Source organism: Bufo gargarizans, chromosome 2, assembly GCF_014858855.1.
Source record: "Bufo gargarizans isolate SCDJY-AF-19 chromosome 2, ASM1485885v1, whole genome shotgun sequence".
NCBI classification, from domain to species: domain Eukaryota; kingdom Metazoa; phylum Chordata; class Amphibia; order Anura; family Bufonidae; genus Bufo; species Bufo gargarizans.
Window position 1 is genome coordinate 55125665 of NC_058081.1, and position 14481 is coordinate 55140145.

Consider the following 14481-nt stretch of genomic DNA (forward strand, 5'->3'; position numbering starts at 1 on the left):
TAAAACAAGAGTGTGAAAGTAGCCTAACATGGCCTTTTATTGGACATCCAAAACACAGTTGGTTATCAAGAATAAATTTCTTCTTTTCTTCTGGGGACTTCTGCTTTAATTGTTGGCACTTGTGTATGGAGTGGTTCTCTCCACAGAACATGCACTTGAAGGTAGTCTGAAGATTTGTCACTTCTGTCACTTTATTCATCCCAGTAGTAACTTTGAACTTGCTCTCGTATGTATCTGGACCTTTAGCTGCTGTGCTGGTTGCAAAGCTAGTTGCTCTTGCACGTTTTATCTCTCTTGAAGGCCTTTCTTCTAAGGATTTTAAGACGTAAGATGATGTTACTGGATTACATGCTATATGTGTTTCCTTATTGATGAACTCAGAGAACTCTTTAAAACTTGGGAAGTTCTTGCCTAGATCTAACTGTTCAGTCACATTGCGATTCCATCTAGAAGCCACTTCTTCAGGTAGCTTGGCTAGCATCCTCTGGTTTTCTAGATAGTCGTTCAGTACTTCCAGTCCTTGAACATGTGGGATGGCATTGCTGCATGGTTGCAGGAAGTCACCATACTTTTGGAGTTTGAAGTGTTCTTTAGGACCTATTTTAGGCCAGTTATTCAGTTTCTCTCTAAAGGCTCTTTTTACTAAGAAAGGATGACCATATCTTGCATTTCATTTTCCCCAAGCTTGCTTGTAGGCTTCTTCGTCTTTTCTATAGAAGTTACCTTCAAGATTTTCCTTGGCTTCTCCACCAACATATCTCTGAAGGTACAATAACTTGTCAACTGGACTGAAGCAATGATGCTCACATCATCTCAAAACTTGCCTTCCAGTCTATGAACTTCAGTACGTCTCCTGAAAATACAGTAGGTTCCGGAACAGGAAGTCTAGCTAGGACTGTTCTCTGTTGTCTTGCTGGGACAATGGTTTAAACGCTCTCCTGAGCATTGCCATGACATCTAGGAATATAATCATCCGGTTCTATTTTCTCACTTTGTTCTGAATTAGGTGAGTTCCTTTCTTTATCCTATCTGGTAGAGATAGAGAGTAAATTCACACACCCTTTTCCTGACACCGGACTAGGCCTCTCTTTGTCTTTCTGAGCAGGGATGAAAGGCTAATGACTTATTTCTTCACTAGGTGCTGGAGATTTCCTTCCATTCTCCTGGGAGTATGTAGGAAAGTAGAAGTCTGCCTCTTCACTTAGTACAGATTTGAACCTATGACTACTCTGATTCATATCCTCTTCGTGTACTCTGAGTCTGGTTTCTATTATCTTAACTTCTTTCTGCCTTTCCAGACTTTTCATCTGTTGGCGCTGTGCTACCATTTAAGCTTCTATTTGATGGCGCTGTGCCTCCATTTCAGCTTCAATTTGATGGCGCTGTGCTTCCATTTGACAGCGCTGTACCTCAATGGCAGCTTCCATCTCAATTTCTGCTCTCTTGACAGCAAGTTCAGCTAATTCCTTTCTTTTGCCTGAAGTACTTCTGCTAGCAAAGGAAGTTACATTTGAGATTGTGGTTCCACCTAAGGACCTAGCATAGTCTCTCATAAAAAGCTCATTCATTCTACTTCTTGCTTTAACTTCATCATAGTTAGCTGCAGATGAAAGTTCTATCGTGAGCTTTACTAAATCTTTAGTGAATGCAGTACATGTGTCCATGTTCCTTACAATACCCTAGGAAGGTGTTGTAAACGACCTCAGGTTGACATATGCTGCCATAAGCTCTGATTCAGATTCTTCTACCGTCTCTACCATATCACTCAAGTTCCTTTTTATACTTTCTTGTTTTAGCTTTCCACGAATGCTTTTAATGTATAATTTCCACTTATCATAAATTCGGGCAAACTTTTTCTCCTTTAATGCTGCTTCTTGCTCCAGATTTTCCAGAATCTTTGGGGTCGGTTTTCTGGCACGTGATGAACGTCTTAGTTCACTTGTTTGTACTAGATTTGTTTGAGGCAAGACTAATGATGCATCAGACTCTTCTAACTTGGACAGGTTCTCTTGCTCTTACCCCTCTACTCTATCTATCTTTGTATCCTCTAATAGTGACATGGTAATACTAGCCTCAGAGATTTTACTTTAAATGCTATAACAATCAATACGAATATTAAAGGAACTTTCACTTTAAATGCAATATTGATAAATGCAGAAATAAATGACTTTCACTTTAAATGCAATAGAGTCTGTGTATTACAAACTGTCCTTTGTCTTTTATTCCCGAACACGAAAATGTCTCTTCATGCCAAAACCTATGTGCAATAATAGGTAATAAAAGGAAAGCTCTGACATTATTCTGAAGAGCAGGAACAAATGTCAGTCTTAAAGGAGACGTGTCTTTTCTTGCTGTGATGCGATGCTCTGCGATGACTTGCGATGCTCTGTGCAGACTTGCGATGCTCTGTGCAGACTTGCGATGCACTGTGCAGACTTGCGATGCGCTGGCTTGGATACGCTGCTGCATGCTTTGGTCTTAGTGGTGGGAAACTAGCTGGCTGCAGTACGTGGTCTCTCCGTGGATAGCGGTGTAGGCACTCTAGCTCTAGACTTTGGCCTCCCACCATGCGTTTCTTTCTCTCTCTAGGGATCGTAGGAGGGTTGGCACTCTTTCTCTGACTATTTTGCCTTTGCCGTTCTGCCAATTTAAGAGTCGGCTGCAGTTTGACTAATGCACACGTTCTATGACCTCTATGGTAGCTCCCCTGAGGTGTCTTTGCTTGCTCACTCAAGGAACAGTTGCTGTGCAGCGGCATAAGCCAGCGCTCCGCTGCTCTAATGCGCTCTTTACTATGTAAGTTGAGGAGCGCTATCGCTTCGCCCCAATAGTTCCACTGTGGCAGGCGCAGCACTATGAAGTGCCTTTTGCGCTGTGGCATTAGAAGAATTTTGATATCTCTGACTTTTAGTCTAACGAGACTGTCTGTTACTCTGTAATTCCTCTAGCGCCGTTCTATGGAAGCAGTATTTTTAAAGAGCACACCAAATGCTTCAAATAACTTCTTTATTAACTTCAACTTTTCTTCATATACAACACTGCCACCTCTGCAGCAGATAGTCCATGTGCAAAACACGTGTTGAATAAAGTTTCATAAAATGGCGATATGCATAAGATGGTGGTTCAACTGTTCAATCTTGTCATTCAACATAAAATGGTGGATATATTTCTCTCTTCAGTATCTGTACTCTCACTTTAAGTTATTTAGGCACTTTATGATCTCTCTGAGAGGTATATCTGAGGTTAACCAATAGTTCACTTGCTCTACTTGGTTTGCAATTTGCGCTATATAATTGCTTATTATCTGGTATGAGCAGTTCGCATTTGTATGCAATTTGTTTGGATTGTATGATTGTATGGCTCAGTAGTTCGTTTGTATGGTGGAACTATACGTAAACATACATATAACCAGTTCAGTATACAGTTCTAATCACTATATTAACAACAGAACCTTATATAACTGTTTTAAATACCTATTTTGGCCTTTCTGCTATTAGTGGAGTGTGTGTCTGTTCAGCTCCTCTCTTTGGTGAATAATAATTTGAGCAGCTCCTGCTAGGGGAATTTCCCACACAAGCTATGTGTGAGGCTGGCTGTAATTGGTCAAAACTCCTGGGCTGTGTGAGGCTGGCTAGGATTGGTCAAGACTCCTGCCCAGCAACAACAGTTTAACTCTATGCTTTCAGTTGTTTCTGCTGTGTCATTGAGCTTACCTTACATTATATAATGAATCTTAAAGGCATATTATCTTTTCTGCTTCTGTGAACACAATATATATAACAGTTATATGGCATCCAAACATGAAGTCACAGTAAATAACTCTGCTTTCGTCTTTAACTTATAAACATAGGAACTGTGTTAAGGTTATTGGCAGGTCTAGCTGTATAAACACACAAGCTATATTAGCAACCTAGGACAGGTCTACAAGCTGTGCAGCTGAAAAGGGGAATAATATGGCTGAAAGAGAGATAAGGGAAAAGCAAAAAAGACCTGCTACTTCACAGTTATTATTGTACAGCACAGCCATTATGCAAACTTTGTATGAAAAATTAGGTACGCCTTATACAAAAAAACAAACATACTTGGAATTATTCCTACCATTACGAATACCATATAATAATAATTGTGGATCCTGATTTGCTACCCTAAAAAATGCTTTACCTACTAAAGTTTTCATTATATCCCCTCTCACATAATATCACGTGACATTACGTAACATCTATTCCACAGAAAACATGGTATTCAATATGTATTCAACGTATTAAGAGGATTTTCATTTATATAATCAATACATTCATCAAATTGCTCTTTTGTACCTGACAAGACCACAACCATATAATCTATAAATCTTCTCCAATATTTTATTATGTAATATAGTGATTTTGTATATTGTAGTACAGGTACAGCCAGCTGTTCCCATCGCCGTACTGCGAAATGCATTGCTATTCAAAACAAACTGCAATCCTTCACAGACAAAGCCGATACACTGGTCACTTTTATCTGCCCTCTGCAAAAAAAACTTTCATGCTACTAATACCGGATCTGCCTATACAGGGGTATAGGTATCAATATCAGATAATTGTCGAATTGCCTTTCCATGTAATATGATTTTTCATATTTATATTAAAAAAATATTTGTCAGCTGACTTTTTAGCAATATCATTATTAAATTTCAATTCTGTCAGAGCAGCTGTTTCTGATATTGTGATTAGAGATGAGCGAACCTCTGTTTTAAGTTCGGCGTCTAAAGTTCGGGTTTGGATTAGCGGAGAATCCCGATCTGGAACCGGATATGGATTCCGACTTCCGTTGTGGTCCGTGGTAGCGGAATCAATAATGGCCGATTATTGATTCCGCTACCACGGACCACAACGGAAGTCGGAATCCATATCCGGTTCCAGATCGGGATTCTCCGCTAATCCAAACCCGAACTTTAGACGCCGAACTTAAAACAGAAGTTCGCTTATCTCTAATTGTGATGTTACGTGGGGCTCCAGGAATTATTTTCCCCAATAACAGCCTTCTGAACATTTTACAAAAAACTGCATAGTGACAAGGGGGGAGGAAGTGAACCATGTGGACCACGGCTGAGATGGCTTTTTTTTTTTTAAAGGAAATAATTACGGTATTTTCATCATCAGTTTCAGTGGAATCCACTAAGAGGTACGTCAGCGACTGCACTGCCAGCAACTTGGCCAGGTGGGGGTTGAGTTTGCACACAAGTGGATTACTGCTTCCGAGATTACACATTCTCTTATGGATGACTGACAACGGAGCAGAGAAGGTGCAGGAGAAACAGTGGCTGATGATGTTGACTGTGATGACAATTTGGTCAGACTGTTATAATGACATGGGGAGGAGAAGGATGGTCTTGTTCGCACAGCTAGCCAGTTTGATTGAATTTTAGTCCACCACAGTATATTACGGGTTAGGTACAAAACTCTGGTAAATGGAGTTTTTGGAAGACAATTTTCATTACGAATTTTGGGAAAAAATTAACACTTAGACAGAGTTCAATACAATGTGCGTTAGGGGTAAGGCACGTGACTGTGGTAAATGCATTTCTGGAAGATAATTTTCATTAATGTTTTAGAAAAAAGAAAAATAGCATTTGGACAAAGTCCAATACAGCTAACAGCCAGCACTGTGGAGACAGCTGACTACATGGGACCACAATACCAGTTCCAACACCCGAGCTTGCCTGAGATCTGACACAGATAGTTAGTCCACTATCATGGCACGCAGTAACTGTGACACAAACCAATATGTCAGGTTACGGTAAAATTTTTGTAATAAAATTTTCAATAGTTGTTTACAAAACTGCAGCTAATATATACACTGACGGTGATGCTGTAAAATTTATTATCTGTACATTTATAAACTTTAGAAGCTTTGCAACAGATTTTTCGGAAAAAAGCACAACAGAGCAACCTCCGCGACCAAAATATATATGCTGCTTCCTGGTGATGCACTAAAATAGGCTTATTGCACACTTACTGAATAAACTGCTGAAAAATTGCAAAAGGTTTTTGGAAAAAACAGGTGCAATTACAGTTTCCCACTGAGCGACAAAATATTGTTCATACTCTAAAATACGCTTATTCTAATACTTACATAAACAGTAGAAGCTTTGCAATAGGTTTTTGAAAAGAAAAGGCTAATTCCTGCACTGAAAAATAGTACTGTCTCTTTATCATTATACAGTGCAGTGTGATTACTATCAGTGTATCGATAATAATCACACCGTATAATGGTAGTATCAATGTATAGATACTACCATTATACGGTGTGATTATTATCAGTGTATAGATACTACCATTATACAGTGTGATTATTATCAGTGTATAGCTACTACCATTATACGGTGTGATTATTATCAGTGTATAGATACTACCATTATATGGTGTGATTATTATCAGTGTATAGATACTACCATTATACAGTGTGATTATTATCAGTGTATAGATACTACCATTATACGGTGTGATTATTATCAGTGTAGAGATACTAGCATTATACGGTGTGATTATTATCAGTGTATAGATACTACCATTATACGGTGTGATTATTATCAGTGTATAGATACTATCATTATACAGTGTGATTATTATCAGTGTAGAGATACTACCATTATACGGTGTGATTATTATCAGAGTATAGATATCACCATTATACAGTGTGATTATTATCAGTGTATAGATACTACCATTATACGGTGTGATTATTATCAGTGTATAGATACTACCATTATACAGTGTCATCATTATCAGTGTATAGATACTACCATTATACGGTGTGATTATTATCAGTGTACAGATACTACTATTATACGATATGATTATTATCAGTGTATAGATACTACCATTATACGGTGTGATTATTATCAGTGTATAGATACTACCATTATACGGTGTGATTATTATCAGTGTATAGATACCATTATACAGTGTGATTATTATCAGTGTATAGATACTACCATTATACGGTGTGATTATTATCAGTGTATAGATACTACCATTATACAGTGTGATTATTATCAGTGTATAGATACCACCATTATACGGTGTGATTATTATCAGTGTATAGATACCACCATTATACGGTGTGATTATTATCAGTGTATAGATACTATCATTATACGGTGTGATTATTATCAGTGTATAGATACTACCATTATACGGTGTGATTATTATCAGTGTATAGCTACTACCATTATACGGTGTGATTATTATCAGTGTATAGATACTACCATTATACGGTGTGATTATTATCAGTGTATAGATACTATCATTATACAGTGTGATTATTATCAGTGTATAGCTACTACCATTATACGGTGTGATTATTATCAGTGTATAGATACTACCATTATACAGTGTGATTATTATCAGTGTATAGATACTACCATTATACGGTGTGATTATTATCAGTGTAGAGATACTAGCATTATACTGTGTGATTATTATCAGTGTATAGATACTACCATTATACGGTGTGATTATTATCAGTGTATAGATACTATCATTATACAGTGTGATTATTATCAGTGTAGAGATACTACCATTATACGGTGTGATTATTATCAGAGTATAGATATCACCATTATACAGTGTGATTATTATCAGTGTATAGATACTACCATTATACGGTGTGATTATTATCAGTGTATAGATACTACCATTATACAGTGTCATCATTATCAGTGTATAGATACTACCATTATACGGTGTGATTATTATCAGTGTACAGATACTACTATTATACAATATGATTATTATCAGTGTATAGATACTACCATTATACGGTGTGATTATTATCAGTGTATAGATACTACCATTATACGGTGTGATTATTATCAGTGTATAGATACTACCATTATACAGTGTGATTGTTATCAGTGTATAGATACCATTATACAGTGTGATTATTATCAGTGTATAGATACTACCATTATACGGTGTGATTATTATCAGTGTATAGATACTACCATTATACAGTGTGATTATTATCAGTGTATAGATACCACCATTATACGGTGTGATTATTATCAGTGTATAGATACCACCATTATACGGTGTGATTATTATCAGTGTATAGATACTATCATTATACGATGTGATTATTATCAGTGTATAGATACTACCATTATACGGTGTGATTATTATCAGTGTATAGCTACTACCATTATACGGTGTGATTATTATCAGTGTATAGATACTACCATTATACGGTGTGATTATTATCAGTGTATAGATACTATCATTATACAGTGTGATTATTATCAGTGTAGAGATACTACCATTATACGGTGTGATTATTATCAGTGTATAGATATCACCATTATACAGTGTGATTATTATCAGTGTATAGATACTACCATTATACGGTGTGATTATTATCAGTGTATAGATACTACCATTATACGGTGTGATTGTTATCAGTGTATAGATACCATTATACAGTGTGATTATTATCAGTGTATAGATACTACCATTATACGGTGTGATTATTATCAGTGTATAGATACTACCATTATACGGTGTGATTATTATCAGTGTATAGATACTACCATTATACGGTGTGATTGTTATCAGTGTATAGATACCATTATACAGTGTGATTATTATCAGTGTATAGATACTACCATTATACGGTGTGATTATTATCAGTGTAGAGATACTAGCATTATACTGTGTGATTATTATCAGTGTATAGATACTACCATTATACGGTGTGATTATTATCAGTGTATAGATACTATCATTATACAGTGTGATTATTATCAGTGTAGAGATACTACCATTATACGGTGTGATTATTATCAGAGTATAGATATCACCATTATACAGTGTGATTATTATCAGTGTATAGATACTACCATTATACGGTGTGATTATTATCAGTGTATAGATACTACCATTATACAGTGTCATCATTATCAGTGTATAGATACTACCATTATACGGTGTGATTATTATCAGTGTACAGATACTACTATTATACGATATGATTATTATCAGTGTATAGATACTACCATTATACGGTGTGATTATTATCAGTGTATAGATACTATCATTATACAGTGTGATTATTATCAGTGTAGAGATACTACCATTATACGGTGTGATTATTATCAGTGTATAGATATCACCATTATACAGTGTGATTATTATCAGTGTATAGATACTACCATTATACGGTGTGATTATTATCAGTGTATAGATACTACCATTATACGGTGTGATTATTATCAGTGTATAGATACTACCATTATACAGTGTGATTGTTATCAGTGTATAGATACCATTATACAGTGTGATTATTATCAGTGTATAGATACTACCATTATACGGTGTGATTATTATCAGTGTATAGATACTACCATTATACAGTGTGATTATTATCAGTGTATAGATACCACCATTATACGGTGTGATTATTATCAGTGTATAGATACCACCATTATACGGTGTGATTATTATCAGTGTATAGATACTATCATTATACGATGTGATTATTATCAGTGTATAGATACTACCATTATACGGTGTGATTATTATCAGTGTATAGCTACTACCATTATACGGTGTGATTATTATCAGTGTATAGATACTACCATTATACGGTGTGATTATTATCAGTGTATAGATACTATCATTATACAGTGTGATTATTATCAGTGTAGAGATACTACCATTATACGGTGTGATTATTATCAGTGTATAGATATCACCATTATACAGTGTGATTATTATCAGTGTATAGATACTACCATTATACGGTGTGATTATTATCAGTGTATAGATACTACCATTATACGGTGTGATTGTTATCAGTGTATAGATACCATTATACAGTGTGATTATTATCAGTGTATAGATACTACCATTATACGGTGTGATTATTATCAGTGTATAGATACTACCATTATACGGTGTGATTATTATCAGTGTATAGATACTACCATTATACGGTGTGATTGTTATCAGTGTATAGATACCATTATACAGTGTGATTATTATCAGTGTATAGATACTACCATTATACGGTGTGATTATTATCAGTGTAGAGATACTAGCATTATACTGTGTGATTATTATCAGTGTATAGATACTACCATTATACGGTGTGATTATTATCAGTGTATAGATACTATCATTATACAGTGTGATTATTATCAGTGTAGAGATACTACCATTATACGGTGTGATTATTATCAGAGTATAGATATCACCATTATACAGTGTGATTATTATCAGTGTATAGATACTACCATTATACGGTGTGATTATTATCAGTGTATAGATACTACCATTATACAGTGTCATCATTATCAGTGTATAGATACTACCATTATACGGTGTGATTATTATCAGTGTACAGATACTACTATTATACAATATGATTATTATCAGTGTATAGATACTACCATTATACGGTGTGATTATTATCAGTGTATAGATACTATCATTATACAGTGTGATTATTATCAGTGTAGAGATACTACCATTATACGGTGTGATTATTATCAGTGTATAGATATCACCATTATACAGTGTGATTATTATCAGTGTATAGATACTACCATTATACGGTGTGATTATTATCAGTGTATAGATACTACCATTATACGGTGTGATTGTTATCAGTGTATAGATACCATTATACAGTGTGATTATTATCAGTGTATAGATACTACCATTATACGGTGTGATTATTATCAGTGTATAGATACTACCATTATACGGTGTGATTATTATCAGTGTATAGATACTACCATTATACGGTGTGATTGTTATCAGTGTATAGATACCATTATACAGTGTGATTATTATCAGTGTATAGATACTACCATTATACGGTGTGATTATTATCAGTGTAGAGATACTAGCATTATACTGTGTGATTATTATCAGTGTATAGATACTACCATTATACGGTGTGATTATTATCAGTGTATAGATACTATCATTATACAGTGTGATTATTATCAGTGTAGAGATACTACCATTATACGGTGTGATTATTATCAGAGTATAGATATCACCATTATACAGTGTGATTATTATCAGTGTATAGATACTACCATTATACGGTGTGATTATTATCAGTGTATAGATACTACCATTATACAGTGTCATCATTATCAGTGTATAGATACTACCATTATACGGTGTGATTATTATCAGTGTACAGATACTACTATTATACAATATGATTATTATCAGTGTATAGATACTACCATTATACGGTGTGATTATTATCAGTGTATAGATACTACCATTATACGGTGTGATTATTATCAGTGTATAGATACTACCATTATACAGTGTGATTGTTATCAGTGTATAGATACCATTATACAGTGTGATTATTATCAGTGTATAGATACTACCATTATACGGTGTGATTATTATCAGTGTATAGATACTACCATTATACAGTGTGATTATTATCAGTGTATAGATACCACCATTATACGGTGTGATTATTATCAGTGTATAGATACCACCATTATACGGTGTGATTATTATCAGTGTATAGATACTATCATTATACGATGTGATTATTATCAGTGTATAGATACTACCATTATACGGTGTGATTATTATCAGTGTATAGCTACTACCATTATACGGTGTGATTATTATCAGTGTATAGATACTACCATTATACGGTGTGATTATTATCAGTGTATAGATACTATCATTATACAGTGTGATTATTATCAGTGTAGAGATACTACCATTATACGGTGTGATTATTATCAGTGTATAGATATCACCATTATACAGTGTGATTATTATCAGTGTATAGATACTACCATTATACGGTGTGATTATTATCAGTGTATAGATACTACCATTATACGGTGTGATTGTTATCAGTGTATAGATACCATTATACAGTGTGATTATTATCAGTGTATAGATACTACCATTATACGGTGTGATTATTATCAGTGTATAGATACTACCATTATACGGTGTGATTATTATCAGTGTATAGATACTACCATTATACGGTGTGATTGTTATCAGTGTATAGATACCATTATACAGTGTGATTATTATCAGTGTATAGATACTACCATTATACGGTGTGATTATTATCAGTGTATAGATACTACCATTATACGGTGCACTGTCTGGAGGTGGAGTACAGTGTATTATACTGGTGTTCAGTTCCCAGCGCTCATCTCTCTTCTCCTCCAGTATTGAGGTCAGGGCGAGCTGGTTCTGTAACATGCTGTAACATTAGCTGCGCTCAGACGAGAAGCCAGAGGGGAACTTACGTAATCCACAGAGGAAAACAGAGCAGCCATTTGTAGAGCAGCCGTGTGATCTCCCAGGGTCACTGAAGGAAGGACAGGGCTGTCTGAATAACTACACATTGCGTATAAGAATCCGTAGCTATCACACCTGTACCTGTACATTTTTCAATGGATTGTTCTGAGCTGATGACATACCGTGTCTGTGTGTCTGGAACATGTGTGATGTCATAGAAGTAACAAGGTACAGCCGCTGAACAAGTGTTGTCTGAGATTGTCAATAGCTATGTGACATGGAGTCTGCTCCTCCCACCACAGGGTGACACAGACCGGAGGAAGGAGCTATGTGACATGGAGTCTGCTCCTCCCACCACAGGGTGACACAGACCGGAGGAAGGAGCTATGTGACATGGAGTCTGCTCCTCCCACCACAGGGTGACACAGACCGGAGGAAGGAGCTATGTGACATGGAGTCTGCTCCTCCCACCACAGGGTGACACAGACCGGAGGAAGGAGCTATGTGACATGGAGTCTGCTCCTCCCACCACAGGGTGACACAGACCGGAGGAAGGAGCTATGTGACATGGAGTCTGCTCCTCCCACCACAGGGTGACACAGACCGGAGGAAGGAGCTATGTGACATGGAGTCTGCTCCTCCCACCACAGGGTGACACAGACCGGAGGAAGGAGCTATGTGACATGGAGTCTGCTCCTCCCACCATAGGGTGACACAGACCGGAGGAAGGAGCTATGTGACATGGAGTCTGCTCCTCCCACCACAGGGTGACACAGACCGGAGGAAGGAGCTATGTGACATGGAGTCTGCTCCTCCCACCACAGGGTGACACAGACCGGAGGAAGGAGCTATGTGACATGGAGTCTGCTCCTCCCACCACAGGGTGACACAGACCGGAGGAAGGAGCTATGTGACATGGAGTCTGCTCCGCCTACCACAGGGTGACACAGACAGGAGGGAGGAGCTATGTGACATGGAATCTGCCCCTCCTACCACAGGGTGACACAGGAGGGGGGAGCTGAGTTATGTGACATAGAGTCTGCTCCGCCTACCACAGGGTGACACATACAGGAGGGAGGAGCTATGTGACATGGAATCTGTACCTCCTACTACAGGGTGACACAGGAGGGGGGAGCTGAGTTATGTGACATGGAGTCTGCTCCTCCCACTACAGGGTGACATATATAGGAGGGAGGAGCTATGGGAGCAAGGGATAAACGGTAAACCAGTGGGTCATAAGGACAATGAGTAACTGGGATTAAAAAAAAAACTGGATCACAGGGAAGAGATGTGTGCCTCTGACCATAACAAGATTCCGGCATTTCTCAGGGGTTGGGAGCCATGGTCCAGGTTTAGAGCCGCTCCCTCGTTCTCGGTTTGGGTGGCTTCTGGGGTTCTCCCTGAGTCCCCTCCATAAGAGGGCCTAACCATTCGCTGGCTTTGTCCTATGATTGTCTCCCCTCCTCGTGTGTGTCGTCTTGTCTCCCCCCTTCTCTGTCACTGTTTGTCTAGAATTGGTTTTCCTATATTGCATATGTTTGAGGCCTTATTAAGACCTCTTGGGTTTTGATTCCTCTGACTATATGACAGTTTGCTGTTTGCAATACAGTTATGTGTTTATACCATGTCCTTGATGTAGCTACGCACTATCTGACACTATACTGCTGTTTACGATTGCGTGACGCAATGTAATTGTATGTGCGGTTTCTATGCTGCAATTTGTGATGTTTCTTTATGAACATAAAAGATAATAAAATCTTATTGAACCATAAAAAAAAAAACTGGATTCTTTATAAATGGGTCAAAATAACACTGGGTCATCAGGTACTGTGCACTGCACTTAGTAACCACTGCGCCACTAGGGACATTATATATCAGACCACTGGGCCACCAGGAATGGTCCAGGAACAACCAATCGGTTTTACTTGTTTTAATTTTTTTTTTATTTTTTATTTAAACCTTTTCTCTCTCTTCCTCTCCCCTTTCAAACTCTTTAACGCAAAGACAAAAATAGTAAAGTCAGAATGACACTGACATATATAACTATGGGTAAACGCATTAACAAACACCCTGTTTAATAACACAACGCGTCAATTTGTTATTATATTTAAAGTAAAAACAAAAAATCCCCAAATTTGTAGCTTATTGGAGGCAGATACCTGTTCTGCTGGGGTTTATTCACACACTGTAGTAT

At 37.1% G+C, this 14481-nt stretch overlaps 1 protein-coding gene across 3 annotated transcripts in view; it reads right to left on the reverse strand.

Moving 5' to 3' along the window:
* LOC122929373 (nuclear factor interleukin-3-regulated protein-like) overlaps window positions 1–13011 on the reverse strand; it is a 34060-nt gene extending 21049 nt beyond the window's left edge. For 2 of the 3 annotated variants that reach the window (XM_044282917.1, XM_044282920.1), the window contains exon 1: window positions 12470–13011. The gene's annotated coding sequence lies outside the window, so the exon portion shown is untranslated. Of the gene's footprint in view, window positions 1–3713; window positions 3760–12469 lie in introns of those variants that run through there. The other variant, XM_044282918.1, reaches the window with a different exon arrangement.
* Window positions 13012–14481: the final 1470 nt, after the last annotated feature.